The following is a 16,139-nucleotide window of genomic DNA, read 5'->3' on the forward strand; positions in this document are numbered from 1 at the left end:
TGCCCTTAACCCCATGGCAGTATCATGAGCCTTTGCCTGACGGGTACAGGACGCTCAAGGTTGCTTCCAGAAAGTGCCATTGTCATGGGCTGGAGTGTGTGTAGGGTGCAGTCCCAGCCGCTGGGCCCTGTGGGGGCCAGTCTCAGACACTTCTCTAGGTGAGGCCAGCAGGTAGGCCTATCTGATAGCGACTACTGTAACCTTCTCCTTTGAACCTGTTTTATTTAGGCCAGTGACACCCTCAGCTAAAACGCTGCTGCCTTGTCAAAGTCGCAAAGGATGGTGTTCTGGCCAGTGAGATGTGAGCAGAAAAGTAGGTACTGAGAAGGAAGATAGAAACTCACTTTCCACCAAAGGTATCGTGGGGAAGAGGGGACCACGGGCTCACTGGCCCAGCACTCCTCTTCTCTAAGGGCAGATATTCAAGCAAAGTGATTCATCTGGTGGGGCAGCACTGCCGTCCTTCCTCTTTCCACCCTCCTTTCTGTGTAGAGATGTATGTGATGGCTAGAGCACCAGCCTCAGTTTTGGGCCATGGAGGGACACGAGGCGGGAAGCTAGCCCTAGTTGAGTGCTACAGCAAGGCAGGAGCCAGACAGCGCAGCTTGGGCTCCTGTCACACGGGAGACAAGCACACCTTTACTTTGTTAAAGGCTTTGTTATTCTGGGCTTCCTCAGAAATGGAGTGCTTGCTAACCAATCCTGAAGGGCAGGCAGCCAAGTCAGCTCAAATGTTTCCCTCAGCAAGGCAGGATGCCATTCCAGTGTCCTGTAAGAAAATCTCAGCCATCATAAACGCTGGGTCTGCACTGGGCCCTTTGCTTGTAGGCACTTCTGTGCACTCTGGTGGGGAGGGCTCCGGTCAGCCTTGTAGGGAAGGAAGAAGCATGCTGGCTTTGAGTTTTTTTGTTTCCCCCACACACTCCTGTGACCTCAAGAAATACTAGACACTGGCAAGTGAGGCCTCTGGACCTCAGATAGGCAGACTCCAGGGGCCTCTTTGGTCATTTGTCTTGAGTTGTTGGGCATTTAGCTGATACAGTGCACTCTAGGGCACTCAGCCTACTGCTGGGTACACAGCACTCAGAAATGGTGGAGTAGCTTCCCCAGAAGCGGGTCTGTGGGGCCTCCCTCCCATCCCCTCTGGTTCCTTACTCCTTGACCTCTGCAAAGCCTGCCACCTGTCACTGGGCAGGTTGATAGGGTAGCTTCCCAGAAGAAGTGGGACCGATGGGGTCAGCCTGGGGCGACTTGGACTTGCTGCAGCATGGAGGGAGCTGTGAGGTGAAAGTTATCAGGGGGACACCATTTCCTCCTGCTTGCTTTTGGCAGAGTTTAATGGGTGCAGCTTGTTCACGTCCCAAAGCTATAGGGGAAAAAAGGAATAAGAAAAAGCCCTTTGCTGCTGCTATTGATAACTTGTCTCTTCACGAGGCGGGTTCAACCTAAAAATACCCTCCCTCCCCGACAGGGAAGCCAGCGTCGTCACGTTGCAGAGGAGACTTGAAAGTTGGCTGGAAGAATCAGCCAAGCCACGTGAGCTGGGCCAGGCCACTGTGGCCAGGCTGCCCACTGGCAGCCTGCTTCGTGTCCCACAGACGAGTCCATGGTATGCCTGAGAAGAGAGCTGGGAGTGTGCTCTGCCAGGAGCCTGGGAATGTGGGGTGGAGATGGCCTCAGGTTGGCGTCAGCAGCAGGGGCCAGGTGGGGCCGCAATACCAAGGCACCCAGTTCCTGGTTGCCACGCCCTGGCCCAGCTGGCCTACAAACAGGCTGAGATGAGGAGATTGCACTCTGGCAAGGAGGTAAGAGTGAAGTGGGTGAAGGGCAGAGGGTGGTGGGCAGCCCGGCTCTGGGCAAGCTGCTGCTCTTGAGTCTAGTTTTCCTTCTAGAATGGGGAACACGAATCTCCCTCTGTTCTGCTTCCTTCAGGAGTGAAGATGAGAAACAGTATGATGCAGTGTATGTTCCTATCTGGCTGTGACCATCCACAGCACCAGCTCTGGTCACGGGAGGCCTGTGTGTGGGTCATGAGAGCCACAGACAGATGGCCTGCCCACGGGTCCCAGTCCCCTCCCTGGTCAAGAAGACAGAGGGGTGATCTGGAAATTCAGTCAGGGAGCCTCTGCCCTCCATTCTAAGACCTCAGCGTTGTATTGGACGCCAGGATCTATCCTGTCGTGCCTCACCTCCATTCAGCACTTGGGTCGGGAAGGTATCCTTTATTCATACCACGTGGGGTCTATCCTGTCGTGCCCCACCTCCATTCAGCACTTGGGTCGGGAAGGTATCCTTTATTCATACCACGTGGGGTGGGGTAGCACCCCTTAGAGCATCCACTGTGTGGTATGCTCTCACCTAGATCCCAGGAGCAGTTCAGGAAGGAACACATTACCCAGACAGTCCCTTGGACTGCACTTCTCAGATGCTGAGAGCACCCAAAGCTGCAGCTACTCAGGGCTTCGTGACATGGAACCTGATCTTGTGGCCCTCAGCCATAGCCCCCTCAGGAAACGCTGGGCATTGTGTCCAGGGCAGATCCTGGTCTGGGGTCTTGGCCTGGCCAGACTGCTGGCCCATGAGACCTCTCTGGGCCTCGGCACCAGGAGACTAAACTGGGTTTAGACTCAGTCTGACATCTGTCCAGTGGGAGTGATGACACACATCTCCTTGGTTGGCTGCTGAAATGGAGGAACCAGATGGGACATGTACATCATGGGACACTTGGGGGTCATTTCAGCCACCATTATCACCTTCACTGTCACGGCAGGACCCAGAGTCACCCCTGTCCCTTTCTACACCCTATTAGTACATTTCTAGAGAACATTGCTAAGGAATTGGATGCTTTATGAAGATGGTGAGGGCACCTCCAAGTTTGTCCCAAAGAGCCCCCTCACTGACTTACAGGTGCTGACTCACCCAGCCCTGCACCTGAGACTGCCAAAAGGCAGCAACAGCCCTCTGGCTCACGGCTGTTAAAGGGGGCAGAGAGACAGACCGGTGGTGCCCAGTCATCTGTCATCTCAGCACTTGAGAGGTAAAGCAAGAGGGCGAGGAATTCAAGACTATCCTTGGCCGCATGAGCTTGAAGATAGGTTAGAACGCTGCTCAAGTCCCAGGGACCACCTAATTCAGCCTACCATGGCTTGAGTAGAGTTAGCCCAGCCGAGATGGCAGGGCCCTGAAGCTCAAGGTCAAAAAGCAGGTGGTAAGCTGCACCCCAAGGCTTGTCCTTTGGACAGGGACTGGTCTTGGAGGTTTAGGTGAGGGTGTGGCTGGTGATGGGCTTGAGGGACTCTGAGCTGGTCTTGGCCAGCCCCCCAGTAAAAATGCAGAACCTGGTCAGCCTGACTATCTCCGTGGCAACCAGCTAGCTGTCCTTGTCCTGGCTAGGGGGCCAGCTGCCGCACCCTTCCATCAGCCCTCAGCCGGCTGGAGTTGCTTTCTTCCGAGGTAACCATGGCAACGCCTTTGTTTCGGAGGCCTGGCCCGCCTTCCTCTGTCTCTCTCTTTAGGAGCAGAGTATGCAGGGGGCTCTTTTCCAGTCCTAGCACGTCTCCCCAGCGCCATTGACAAGGGCTACCAGAAAGCCAGGCTGTCCCTGGGGTGGGAGCCAGAGAGGCAGACAGGGTCTGCTCTGCTACAGAGGTCCATGCACTCACTCCATATTTGCAGAGAGCATGAGCATGTGCAGAGTGGGCTATAGAGGCAGTCGGGGACCTTTGTGTGAGCACCACCTTACTGGAGGAAGAAGTGTGGCCTTGGGGCATGCTGAAGGATATACATACATTACTGATCTTGTGGTTCTGGGGATTCAGAACCCCTTTGGCAAAACCTCAGACTGGCTTAGAAAAATCCCAAGTAGTTACTCAAGTAACTGGAAAGCCTAGGACAGATTTCAGGTGCAGCTGGCTCTGGGTGACCTAGGGGCCTTGCTAACTCCTTGGCTTCATGCTCTGAAGCAACCAGACACCTACAGCAGCCCCAGACTCCAATCACTTTCTCCCCTCACTTGCTTCTTGGAAGGCTTGTAGAAGACACGAGACATCTGACTTAGTTCCCTCTGGTCTGACACTGAGCTGAACCTCCTGGCTAGGACAATTCCTGTGCCCTGGAAAGTCCTATGCAAGCCAGTAGTTATCTTGTTTCATGTCACTCCACCTGTCTCAAACCAGACCACCATTCAAACGATATGAGGAGGCTGGTGAGGCCTCTCTGCAGGGGAAATGGAGTGCTCAGAGAGGTCGGTTAGCTTTCCTGAGGCCAAACAGCTGGCAAGGATGCAAGCTGCAGACGTGTCCCCAGAGATGCTGGGCATAACCAGAAGCTGCTGCAGACCGCAGGGCGCCTAAGGGTGTTAAAACAGGATAAACCGGCCAGGGAGGTAGCCGGAGGGGTAAACTGGCCCCAGGCTCTGTTGAGCCACGATTGGCGCGCAAAGGCCATCGGCGACATTTGCCATTTGTCTAATTCTCTGCAACCATAAGAAATGTCTACGGGGGTCCGTAGTTGATGGGTGGGTCTAGCCCAGCGCCTGCCGGGGATCGTCCACGCCTAGCCACCTGACTCACTGTTTGTAAACTAGCCTCTCCCAGGGCCACGCCCCTTCCTTCTTCCTCCCCCTTCCTTCTCGCTTTGGTATCTGCATAAACCCACCTTTTCCAAGCGGCAATTGGCTGAGCGCGCCGCCACTCCCCCGTGCGAGCCGGACTCCGGAGGGGCCGATGGAGAAGCTGTCCCGAGAACGTGATCAGCATAGCCCCGCCCCCGACGCGGCCTGCGGGCAGGGCGCTGATTGGGCGGGCGGCGGCTGACGCGGGCGGCGCGGGGCGCGGCGAGCGGCGCGGCGGGCCGTGGGTCGGGAAGGTGCGGGCCGCACTTCCGCCTGGGTGTCAGTGGGTCGCGGGTTGCGGGCCGCGGGCGGTGTCGGGGCGGCTGTGGGGTCGGCGGCGCTGCGGGGACCGCGTTCAGGTGAGTGGGCCGCGGCGGGGCGGGCGGGCGGGCGGGCGGGGACGGGCTCCAGGGAGGCCCGTGCGCCGCCTAGGCCTCAGACGTTCCGGGGCTGGAGGGCCGGGGCGCTAGGCCGCCGCTGGCCCCGGAGTGCGGACGACCGCGGGCTGGACGAGGCCCCGCGGGACTCGGGCGGGGTCCTGTCCGCGCTTCGGTCGGTAAGCTGCGCATCCCCTCGGGGCGCGCGCGGAACTTGGTGCCCGCGGTGGCCTCACGTCCGAGGTCCTCTCTCTCCACAGGGTCGGAGCGAGCCTTCAGACCGCCTGCACCGGTGAGGCAGCCAGGGCTGTCAGATCTGCGCAGAGCCAGCCCTCCGCGCCCCGTGGGCCCGGCAGGTAAGTGGAGGTGGCAGCCCGCAGTCCTCCTTGAGGGTCCGGGCGCCTCCGGGACGCTGCGCCCTCGGCCTGGGGCAGCTCAGTCTCGGGAGGAGGACAGGCTTTTGGGTTATGCCCTTTGGGGTCGGCCTTTGCGCATTAGGCTGGTTCTGTGGGGCTACACACACACTTCGCCGAGGCCTGCGTTAGGACTTGGCTCCGTATCGACGGAGATATTGCAGGGACAGCTCCTGAGTGGGGTTTTCCGTATGGGGAGCTCCTGGCTACCTCTGCAGAGAGCTCAGCCCTTCCTAACTGCCACCTGTCCGCTCCCCCACCTTCATTTCTGTTTGTGGCATGTGACATCTCCTATACCAGCAAGAGACACATGTGGATCAGTTGTGTGCAGTGGACTCTGACCAGCAGCAGGTGCTCCAAAATGTTAGTTCACTGCTATGAATAAGGGCGACAGGGACATTTGGGTGGACACGTTCTCCGGTGCCTCCCATGTAAAGGATGAGGAAATGGGTGGCTACATGTCCTCCATGGAATCTACCTTCCTGTTTGCCCCAGGTACAGTCTGTTAATAACAACTCTTATCTCAAGGGATGATAATTTTGAGCAATTATTTGCTCTAGATCCTTAGGAGCATCTGATCGCAGTCACTAACATCCTTATTCCTGAGGAATAGAGAGGTCAAGTAGCTTACTGCAGACCACAGAGCAGTAAATTATGTAGCAAAGGCACCATAACTCCAGAGTTCCTTTTTTTCTCTTCTCTTTAGCCTCGCTAGGAATGAACATGGCCTTATGCCTGTCAGACAAGTGATCAGCCTCTGCACTGTTTCCTCAGCCCCAATTTCACATTATTTAAAAAAAAAAAAAAAAAAAAGCTTAGTCGGATGGTGGTGGTGGTGGTGGTGGTGGTGGTGGTGGTGGTACACACCTTTAATCCCAGCACTCAGGAGGCAGAAGCAGGCGGATCTCTGTGAGTTTGAGGCCAACCCGGTCTACAGAGTGAGTTCCTTTCGTGAGTTCCAGGAAAGGAGCAAAGCTACACAGAGAAACCCTGTCTCAAAAAACAAAACAAGGGGCTGGAGAGATGGCTCAGCGGTTAAGAGCACTGGCTGTTCTTCCGGAGGTCCTGAGTTCAATTCCCAGCAACCACAGGGTGACTCACAACCATCTGTAATGAGATCTGGTGCCCTCTTCTGGTGTGTAGGCAGAGCGCTGTGTACATAATAAATAAATCTTTAAAAACAAACAAACAAACAAACAAAAAAAGCTTTATTTTTGATATTATAATTACATCATTTCTTCTCTCTAAATCCCCTTGTTCTCTTTCAAGCTCATGGCCTCTATTTCTTTAATTATTGTTTCATATGTATGTATGTCTGTATGTATCCTTAAATACATAAAACAACCTTCTCAGTCCATATAATGTTATTTGTATTTATACTTTCAAGGCTGATCATTTGGTTTTGGATACCAGTTGGTGTGTTCTTCACATTCTTTTTGTTGTGACTTTTGAGTCAGGATCTTATGTAACTCAGGGTAGACTACAGCATTGCTGAGAATGACCTTGAACTTCTGATCCTTTTACTTCCACTCCCCCTGTTCTGGGATTATAGACATGCACCACAACCCTAGCAAGTTCATATTCTTTTTGTTGTTTTGCTTTTTAGACAGAGTCTCACTGTGTAACATTGGTTGGCCTCCAGCTTGATATGTAGACCAGGCTGACCTCCAGCTTGATATGTAGCCCAGGCTGGCCTCCAACTCAAAGATCTGCCTGCCTCTGCCTTTCCAGTGCTGGGATCAAAGGTGTGCCCCACCATGCCTGACAATACAAACATGTTTAATAAAGAATGTGAAGCCAGGCATGATGATATGTTCCTTTAACCCTATCATTCTGAGAGGCAGGCAGATATCTGAATTCAAAGGCAGCCTGATCTATATAGTGAGTTCTAGGCCAGTGAAGGATACATAGTAAAACCCTATCTCAAAACACAATAAGCCAGACAGTGGTGGCTTATTTAATCCCAGCACTTAGGAGGCAGAGGCAGGCAGATCTCTGTGAGTTCAAGGCCAGCCTGGTCTACAGAGTGAGTTCCAGGATAGCCAAGCTGTTACACAGAGAAACCTTGTCTTGAAAAACCAAAAATAAATAAATAAATAAATAAAATAAAAATTATTAGCATATATTAACTATACATAATAATGGGTGTCATTATGACATTTTCATACACGTTATATACTTTGATCAGATTCATCCCCCTTGTTTCCTTCTCTTGCCTACCTCCCCAAGTGTGCCATTCTCTTTTTATTATAGATTCTTTTTAAAATTACATTTAAAAAATTTAATCTATGTATGTGTGTGTGTGTGTCATCGTGTACACGTTGAGGTTAGTGGACAACTTGTGGGAGTTGGTTCTTGACTTCTACCTTGTGAATGCCAAGGATCCAACTCAAGCCATTGGGTTTGGCAATAAGTGCCTTTACCTAGTGAGCTATGCATCTTGCTCATGAATTCACATTCTTTTTTGAGGGGGGGGGTGATTTGTTGTTGTTGTTTGAGTGCTGGGACTAAAGGCATATGCCACCATGCATTGATAATTCACATTCTTAAACAGAACTCCATACTCACTTTTCACACACACACACACACACACACACACACACACACACACGTTTTTTGGGGGAGTTTATTTTTGAGACAGGGTCTCTCTGCATAGCCCTGTCTGTCCTGGAACTCACTGTGTTGTTGTAGGACTTTTTTGGACCACCAGCTCCCAAATAATGATGAGATTTATTATTAGTTATGAAATCTTGGCCTTAGCTTAGGCTTGTTCCCAACTAGCTCTTAAAACTTAAATTAACCTATTTATATTAATCTCTGTTCTTTGTTTCTTGTAGCATGTGATGGATTTTCATTTTTCCACGAGGCCAAGTGTTTATGAAACATTTTTTTCTTGTAAATTAAAGTAATTCTCCATATGGCTATTGGGTATTTGATGAAGTACCTCACCTGCCATCTAGTGCCTATGTTGTGAGGTGTGCTGTGATGTTGCTTGGAGAAGAGGGTGCGTTGGAGAGAGGCAGGGACACATATCCTGCCAGGAACAAATCCCAGAACTTTCCTTTCTGAAAGTTTTTCAAGAGCGTCTTTGGTCAGTATTAAATACACATGGAATCTTGTTTTCTGTCCTCTTCTAAAGTATTTCTGTCTCAGTCTGTCCCCCCCCCCCCCCCACACTTATATACATATATTATTCTTAATCTTTCTCACCCCTCTCTCTCTTTTTTGTTTTTTGGTGACATGGTCTCTCTTTGTAGTCCTGGCTATCCTGGAACTCCGTGTATAGACCAGTCTTGCCTTGAACTCACAGAGATCTGCCTGCCTCTGCCTCAAGAATGCTAGGGGGCACATGCCACCATACCAACTAGGATTCTTTCTTAGGGTCTTCCTGTCTATCGTACACTTGCCATCCTTCTGTCTCAGCCTCCCCAGTGCTGGGATTGTAGGTTTGTGCCACCATGCCTAATATTAACATTTAAGAAGTTCCATTGAACTCCTGCTGCATACCTCCGGAGATGCTGTGAGTTCTTATGCACAAAGGCTATTGAAAATATAACTTTTCTTCCTTCCTTCCTTCCTCCCTTTCTTTCTTTCTTTCTTTCTTTCTTTCTTTCTTTCTTTCTTTCTGTTTTTCTTTCTTTTTTCTAAGATTTAGTGTGTATGTACACACATTTCAGTACCATTGGAGGACAGGAGAGGATGTTAGATATCCTGGAGCTACCAGGGATTGCTGAAAGCAGAACTCTTGGTCCTCTGTAAGAGCAGCAAGAACCCTTAACTACCATCTCTCTAGGCCCTGTTATTTCTTTTTCTTATTTCTTTTTCTTTTCTTTTCTTTCTTTCTTTTTTCTTTGGATTAAAACATTTTTGGTCATTTTATTCTCCTGCTGCCTAAAATGGGGTTTCTGCATCTTGGAAATTATTTCTCTGCTGTTCCTCTGGACACCCTTCTTCATCTTTGGTGTTTAGGTATGGGGGCAGATGCCTTTGGGTAGAAGTTGTGCGACAGCCTTCACTGTGGTTGACGTGTGTAGTGGGGAGAGGGGAGCCTTGTGGTGGGTTCCTGGGTCCTAGCTGTTCCCCAGCTGTTTGACAGGAGCAGTTCACTGTTTCCTCTGACCGTCTGTGCTTTGTCTGAAAAATGTGTCACTGAGAGGAACGCAGGTGAAATACCGCCAGATGCATGTGGAGTACAGAAGGCACCCTTGGCTCCACCTGCATGGTGAGAGACACCTAGGAATGATAACACCACACATGAGATACTGCAGTTTGGAGAGTCCAGAGAACCTTTGCCGGGCAGATCTGTGCTCTCTTTAGAGTGCATTGCCGAGGAATGAAGGCCATGAAGTGGGTTTCCTACTTACAAAAACATTCCTAGACTTGAGGGTTTGTTTACTGTGACTTGCTGCAGGCCTCTGTGGTGGTACTGTAGGTGTTAAGGCAGTGTCTCCTGGTCATCACCTGCTTCCATTTGGATGCTGACATCTGCACTAATTGGCCAGTGCAGGGTTTAGTCCCAAACTTAGTATAACATTCAGGTTGATTGAAACAGATTAGTATTTGAACATAACTGTTAAATGCTTCAGTCATGGGGCCAATGAGATGGCTCAGAGGGTAGAAGCATTTGCCAGGGAGCCTGAGGACTTGAGTCCGTTCCCCGGAACCCAGTGAATGTGGGATGATAGAGCCGACTCCACAAGGTTGTCCTTGGACTTTTATATGTGCACTGTTGTATGCGTGTCCCCCAGAACAGACAAACTTTAAAAAAATAGTTCAAGGCTGCAGAGATGATTTAGTGGTTAAGAGTGCTAATTGTTCTTCCAGAGGACCCAGGTTCAACTCCCAGTGCCCACATGGAAGCTTACAACTGCCTGTAACTCACACATGTGGTGTATAGACAAAACACCAATACACATAAATAAGATTGAAAAAATATTTCAATCACCTTTAATCCCAGCACTCGGGAGGCAGAGGCAGGCAGATCTCTGTGAGGTCGAGGCCAGCCTGGGCTACAGAGAGAGTTCCAGGACAGCCAGGGCTACACAGAGAAACTCTGTCTCGAAAAAAACAAAAACAAAAACAAACTTCAATCATAAGAGTTAATTGTTTAGGCTCTAGTTTGATAATGGTTTTGGTGTCCGGTTCAGTCTTGAGTTTGTATCTGTGATGTCTAAGTTTTGACTTTTCAAGCTGATTCACTAACACATTTCTACTTGGTGGTGCTATGGCCATAAGACTGCTGGTTCAGCTGAGCCTGCAGCCATTGCTCTCACTGTGATGTGTCTCTGAACTTTGTTGACACTTCCTATTCTTTCTCAATTCAGAAAAGAAAGTGGGGTCCCTTGGCAGAGCCTCCAAACACCATGTCTTTCAGTTGGTGCAGTGGTGGTGGTGAGCCTGGAAGGACTGATCCAGGAGGTGGCTGTATGGACTGCTGCTGGCTGCTTGTGTGTGTCTTTTCCTTTGCTTGTGTCTCCCCTCGCCGCCGCCCCCCACCCCCACTTTAGACTACCTGGTTAATTTTGAGAAACACTTTCTGAGCTCTTGGTCTGTGCTGAGTAAGGCTGGGTGAGAGTGGGATGTTTACCTGTTGGGCTGACAGTGCCTGACCCTGGTATTGGAGTATTCTGAACCTATGCTAAGGTGTAGCAGGTAGATAGGGTCCCAAGGACTCTTGGCTAGTGTCTATATGCAAGTTTCCAAGAAGGGCTGGACTGCTCGTTTGGAAAGATGCCTGGTGAGTGCCTGCACTGGTGACTAGTACATGCTGGTGTTCTTGGGGTGGGGACAGATATTCATGGAGAACAAGAGGTCTCCTGGGAGGCTATGCTGAGTCTGCTCTGGAAGATGTGGAGGCAGCTGTAGGGAGGGGAGGCCACAGTGGCACACCTGACGGATGAATACAGGCTCGTTAAAGGCTAGTTTTAGAAAGGACTAGCTGCAACCTGGCATCTTGTGCTACTTGATCTTGACAGGAAATGACAGTGCTTTAAAAATAGGGTAAGTTTGTGATTCGGTGTCTGGGACACTCCGGAGAGAGAAAAGGAACACCAAAGTAGGTGTCGTAAGTGAGCCCCCCCCCAAAAAAAAAAGCTGTCAAAGGACTTGGGCCAGATCTCGGGTGTACCTCCTACGTATGCTCAATCCCAGTGCTGGCCTCTCCCAGTGTTGTGTAGCAAAGTCAACACTCTAGATTTAGTAGTTACATTCAACCAGGAGGTTTTAGGCAGGTGGGGCAGTTGGGGCTGGAAGGGTAGAGAGAAGTGGTCCTGGCTCATCAGCAGCAGACCTGGGGCACTTTGAGAGCATAGATTCTGTGTGGTCGAGTCCCAGAGTCCCAGGGGTTGGATCTGCTCTTGTCAGAGCCCCTCTTTGGATCAGGGACCTTTGATCACTTAATCAATAGCTGAGTCACCATTCTGCAGACAACATGAACACTAAATTTAGCAGCTTTTCCTTTTTTTATTCTTTTGTATTTTGGCGGGAGAGATCAGGGTTTGTGGATTCTCCGACCTTGGTCTTAACAGCTGTTTACCCTTCCCCCAGTGCTCAGGAAGGATCTTGGGAGTGACCTGGGTAGGTTTGGTTTTATCATGACAAATTTCTCAGCGCAGTAAAACCAGTTCAGTTAGGGGACTGCAGAGTGATGTTGAGCAAGATGATGAGAAAGGGCCTGGAGCGGAAGAGGAAGCTGGCCAAAGAGGGTGTCAGAATCATCTGGGAGCAGGCTGAGTGCACTGAGGACATCTCACTCATGGGTGATCAAGGGTTATCCATTTGGTTCTGCAGCAGCTTCTCCTCCTTTTTATCCTCGCCCCCACTCTTGCCAGAGCTGTGGTTTTGATCAGTAGAGATCAGCAAGGTGGTGGTGGTGGGTGTTGAGAGGAGCAGCAGCCACATGTAGCAGAGGATTGACCACTTGTCTGATTCTGCTGTTGTCTCAGTGCAGACATAGCTGTGGGGACCCATCTACAACTTTTCCACCTACTCTCTTGAGCAGCTTTTGAACGGTTCTTTTCTGTTGTAGGATAATGATGACTAAAACAAACATTTTTGTACAAAAGCATTGAACTCATCTTGTATGTGCTTGAAATACATTGTGCTGGATTATAAGATAATGTTCTTGAAGTGTGTGGTATGCTTTTGGTGCTTGCTTTGATACTGAGTGTGATCTAGTGAAGGAAGTAGGGGCTTCAGGCTCCCCTTAGAGGTGAACCCCCCCCCAGTCCCCCCCCCCCCCACTCCTGCCTAAATGGCTGCTGAGCACCTTCTTGGCCTGTAGTTGAGGGCCACCCTGCTGGTGTGGAGAATGGAAACAGCAGGCGATTAATGCTGTTGCTTCTATTGCTTTTCTCAGGACCTAGACACTTCCCATTTCCTACATGAATTCCTAATAAACTCAAAGTCCTCTGTGGCTGCAAAATTTGCTCAGCAGGTGTACACTAACAAGAGTTGCTCTTGCTACTTGCTGAGTGGAGACTGGAGGCTGAGGCCAGCTGTTCACTTACACAGCTCTAAGAATGGTTAGGTTTTACTTTGGGATGGACTGTGTAGCTCCTGGCAGAAAACTGCAAATCTTGGGAACCCTAAGAAAGCTGAGGCTCTGTGACAGCTAAGGAGGGTAAAGCCCATTTGTCTTGCCTATAATGACACTTCTTGTACAGCTGGAGTTAACTGTTTGGCTAAAGGATAAGGAGCCAGTGTTCGGTAAAGGTCACTTCTGATTTCTTCCTCAAGACTGCCTGTGCTTAAAGCAAAGGTTGCGTGACCCATGCACTCTCACCATGATGACTGCAGGCAAGGCTAACGCCAGCCAGCCACTCTCGCTTCCTTCCCAAAGAAAGGCTTTTGTTGTGAAAGAGTAGGGATTGTTTTTGTGATGCTAAATTTATACAAAATTTGTAAAAAAACAAAACAAAACACTACACTTGTACCGTGACAGGGCTCTTCAGATCTGCTCTTTCATCAGTGTTAACAAAGTCATTGTCCAGTGGCTGTTGAACCGAGAACTAAAGGTGGTTTGGAGAAGAGACAGACAAGCACAGACGGTCTCATTCTCTGTCTCCTGCTTGGTCTTTGGGAATTGGCTGTGGTGTTGAACTGAGCTAGGCTATACTGCCGCTGCCCCAGCACAGGCCTAGATTTATGGGGCTGGAAAATGTGCTTTGTTTCCTCCTACCCTTTCGGAGCTGTCAAGCACTCTTGGGTCAGTGGTTTAGCCTGTGAGGCCATTGGATCACACTGCCTTACCAGGCTGTTTAGAGTAGTTGGTGTATGGACTCATGTTGAACACCCCTTCCTCCATCATACCTCTATGTTTTCTGTGGCACGGTGGCTTGCTGCGTGTTGTAAGGTGACAGATGAAGACAGAGGTACTGAAGAGAAAGAAGGTGGCTAAAAAGGCAACACAGCCAAGAAGCATTGTCCACCCAAGGTAGCCTTGCTGCAGGAGAAAGGAAGGAGGGTCCCTCACTAGGCCTGGCCGTTCTGACCCCAGGACTGGTGGCTCTAGGAGATGTTGGGAAAAGGGTGGGGAATGGAAGCCTGGGCCCTAGCTGCCTCTGGGCTGTGGGGAGGGCTGCTCGTGTAGCTGTGTGTTCAGATCGTGGAGCCAACTTTGTCTTTGTGACTTAGCTTTTTCATCCTCCACCTCAGTCCAGCAGAGCTGCCTTGAACTCCTGCAGAGCTATTTTGACCACTGCAGAATATGTTCTCTTCACAGTGTTCCTGAGTAACACTTTCTTCATATCATGTGTCTGGGGTCTGACAGGCCCATCTAGGGGACACACCCAGAGAGTTCATGCTGGGTCACTGACTGCATGTTGAGTGAAGGATTGGCTCTGTGAGGATATGGTGGTACCCTGACTGGTCCTAATCAGTTATGTTATACTTTGCCCTTTGCATGAGTTTATCTGTCAACTTTGACAGTAAATGCTGTGGCATTTAGCCTTAGCTTAGGCACTTGTGAGACTTTCACGATTTGAGGACTCCTGCTCTATGATCCTGCTGCGTGGTCTTTTGGGACAGGACAAGTCCTTCAGTAACATCCATGAGCTTCCTGTCTGGTCAAGCAGAGGTTTTGAGATTGGAGACTTAGCATCTGCCCACAGAAACTAACTAGAGAGCTTCTGCCACATTTGTTTGTTTCACAAATGGTTTTTCAGATGGGGTCTCATGTGCCCAGGCTAGCCTTGAGTTCCCCATCCTCCTGCCTCTACCTCCCATATGCTGAGATTACAGGTATGTGAGAAAAAGTGGCTTTAGAATGTTCAAATTACTCATGCTGTGCTTTGTAGAGACCTACTAGCTCGCCCTACCTGGTTTTAACAGCAGAGGTTTCCCATGACTAGTTTTTTTCTAGCAAGCTGACAGTGATATCCCCCTGGTTGTTCTAATGACTCATTGTCCATACTTCTAGATCTCTTCCCTCCCTTCTTTCCTTTCTGCCTCCCTCCTTCCCTCCCTCTCCTTTCCTGTTTGTTTGAGAAAAGGTCTCAGTGTGTACTAGGCTGTCGTGGAACTCCAGATCCTCTTGCCTTAGTCTCCTGTGTTCTGGGATCATATGTATGTGCCAGCATATCTGGCTCTAGATCTATTTTATAAATAACCTAAAGATACATTGTAAGAGTAAAGTAGGAGAATTCATGGAAGTAGTAGAACATTTTGGGGCCTGGTTGGGTCAGGTCCTTGTAAGATGAAAGACAGCAAAGAGAGGGTACTTCAAGAGAGCCTGGTGGGGCTCTTTTTGAAACACGTGGGTAGTTAATGGGTAGCAGAACAATTCTTGAGTGTCCCAGGTTGGGGAGGAGCTACAGTGATGGCGTGCTTGGGTACCAGATGGAAGGAAAGAGCCTTGCCCTTAACCTAGAATTATTTGTGGAGAAGGCGGAAGGTCAAAATGACAACTAGCCAGAGCTAATTTCCTGGGTTTTCTGTAGACTTCAGAGAGGGAAATACCTGACCAGACAGCATTGATTAAAGAAATGAGAGCTGCAGAGCCCTTCCTGAAGCACAGTCCTGGTGGGTTGGTTCTGAGAGCAAGAGAATCTGTATGTCCATTGCCCAAGAAGTAAGGTCTGCCTTTCCATCTACTTTGTGTGTGATCTCAACTTTGGCAGAGTGCTGTGTCAACACACAAAACACAGAACTTGGTGAGTGAGTTGCTCAGTGGGTAAGAGCACCTGTAGAATTAAGTTTCTCGGTCCCTCCTGTTTTTATAAAACAATCACTCAAAGGGTTAATATTAATTACAAACTGTTTGGTCTATGGCTCAGGCTTATTGCTAGCTAGCTATTACATCTTAAATTAGCCCATTTCTGTTCATCTATGTATCCCACTTGTCTTGTGGCTTTACCTGTGTTCTATTACATCTTGCTGTCCTGGCGGCTCACAGCACAATGTCTCCCCAACTCTGTCTTTCTTCTCCCTATATCTCTTGGATTTTCTGCCTGCCTATATCCTGTGTTACCATAGGCCAAAACAGCTTCTTTATTAACCAGTAGTAGCAACACATATTCACAGCATACAGAAAGACCGTTCCACAGCAAGCACTTGTTGCCAAGCCTGTTTACCTGAGTTCCATCCCACATGCTAGAAGCAAGAAACAGCTCCACAAGTTGTCCTCTGATCTCTACATGTACCTGTGGCACACATACCTTCTCATCCCTGTATACACACAGGAATAAATAAATAGGAAACAAAATAACCCACAGCCCTCACCTCAAAGGGAAAAGGAGA

At 49.7% G+C, this 16,139-nt stretch overlaps 2 protein-coding genes across 7 annotated transcripts in view; one reads left to right on the plus strand and one right to left on the minus strand.

Annotated features, from left to right (window-relative positions):
- Positions 1 to 4,745, minus strand: part of Hrh3 (histamine receptor H3) — a 20,544-nt gene extending 15,799 nt beyond the window's left edge. For all 3 annotated transcript variants that reach the window (XM_059259811.1, XM_059259813.1, XM_059259812.1), the window contains exon 1: positions 4,657 to 4,745. The gene's annotated coding sequence lies outside the window, so the exon portion shown is untranslated. The remainder of the gene's footprint in view (positions 1 to 4,656) is intronic.
- Positions 4,746 to 4,845: 100 nt separating this feature from the next.
- The window catches only part of Osbpl2 (oxysterol binding protein like 2), a 52,211-nt gene continuing 40,917 nt past the window's right edge, over positions 4,846 to 16,139 (plus strand). For 2 of the 4 annotated variants that reach the window (XM_059262070.1, XM_059262074.1), the window contains exons 1-2: positions 4,847 to 4,971; positions 5,250 to 5,345. The gene's annotated coding sequence lies outside the window, so the exon portion shown is untranslated. Of the gene's footprint in view, positions 4,972 to 5,249; positions 5,346 to 8,276; positions 8,494 to 16,139 lie in introns of those variants that run through there. The other 2 variants (XM_059262072.1, XM_059262071.1) reach the window with 2 other exon arrangements.

The sequence above is a fragment of the Peromyscus eremicus genome, chromosome 4 (genome assembly GCF_949786415.1).
Source record: "Peromyscus eremicus chromosome 4, PerEre_H2_v1, whole genome shotgun sequence".
Classification (NCBI taxonomy): domain Eukaryota; kingdom Metazoa; phylum Chordata; class Mammalia; order Rodentia; family Cricetidae; genus Peromyscus; species Peromyscus eremicus.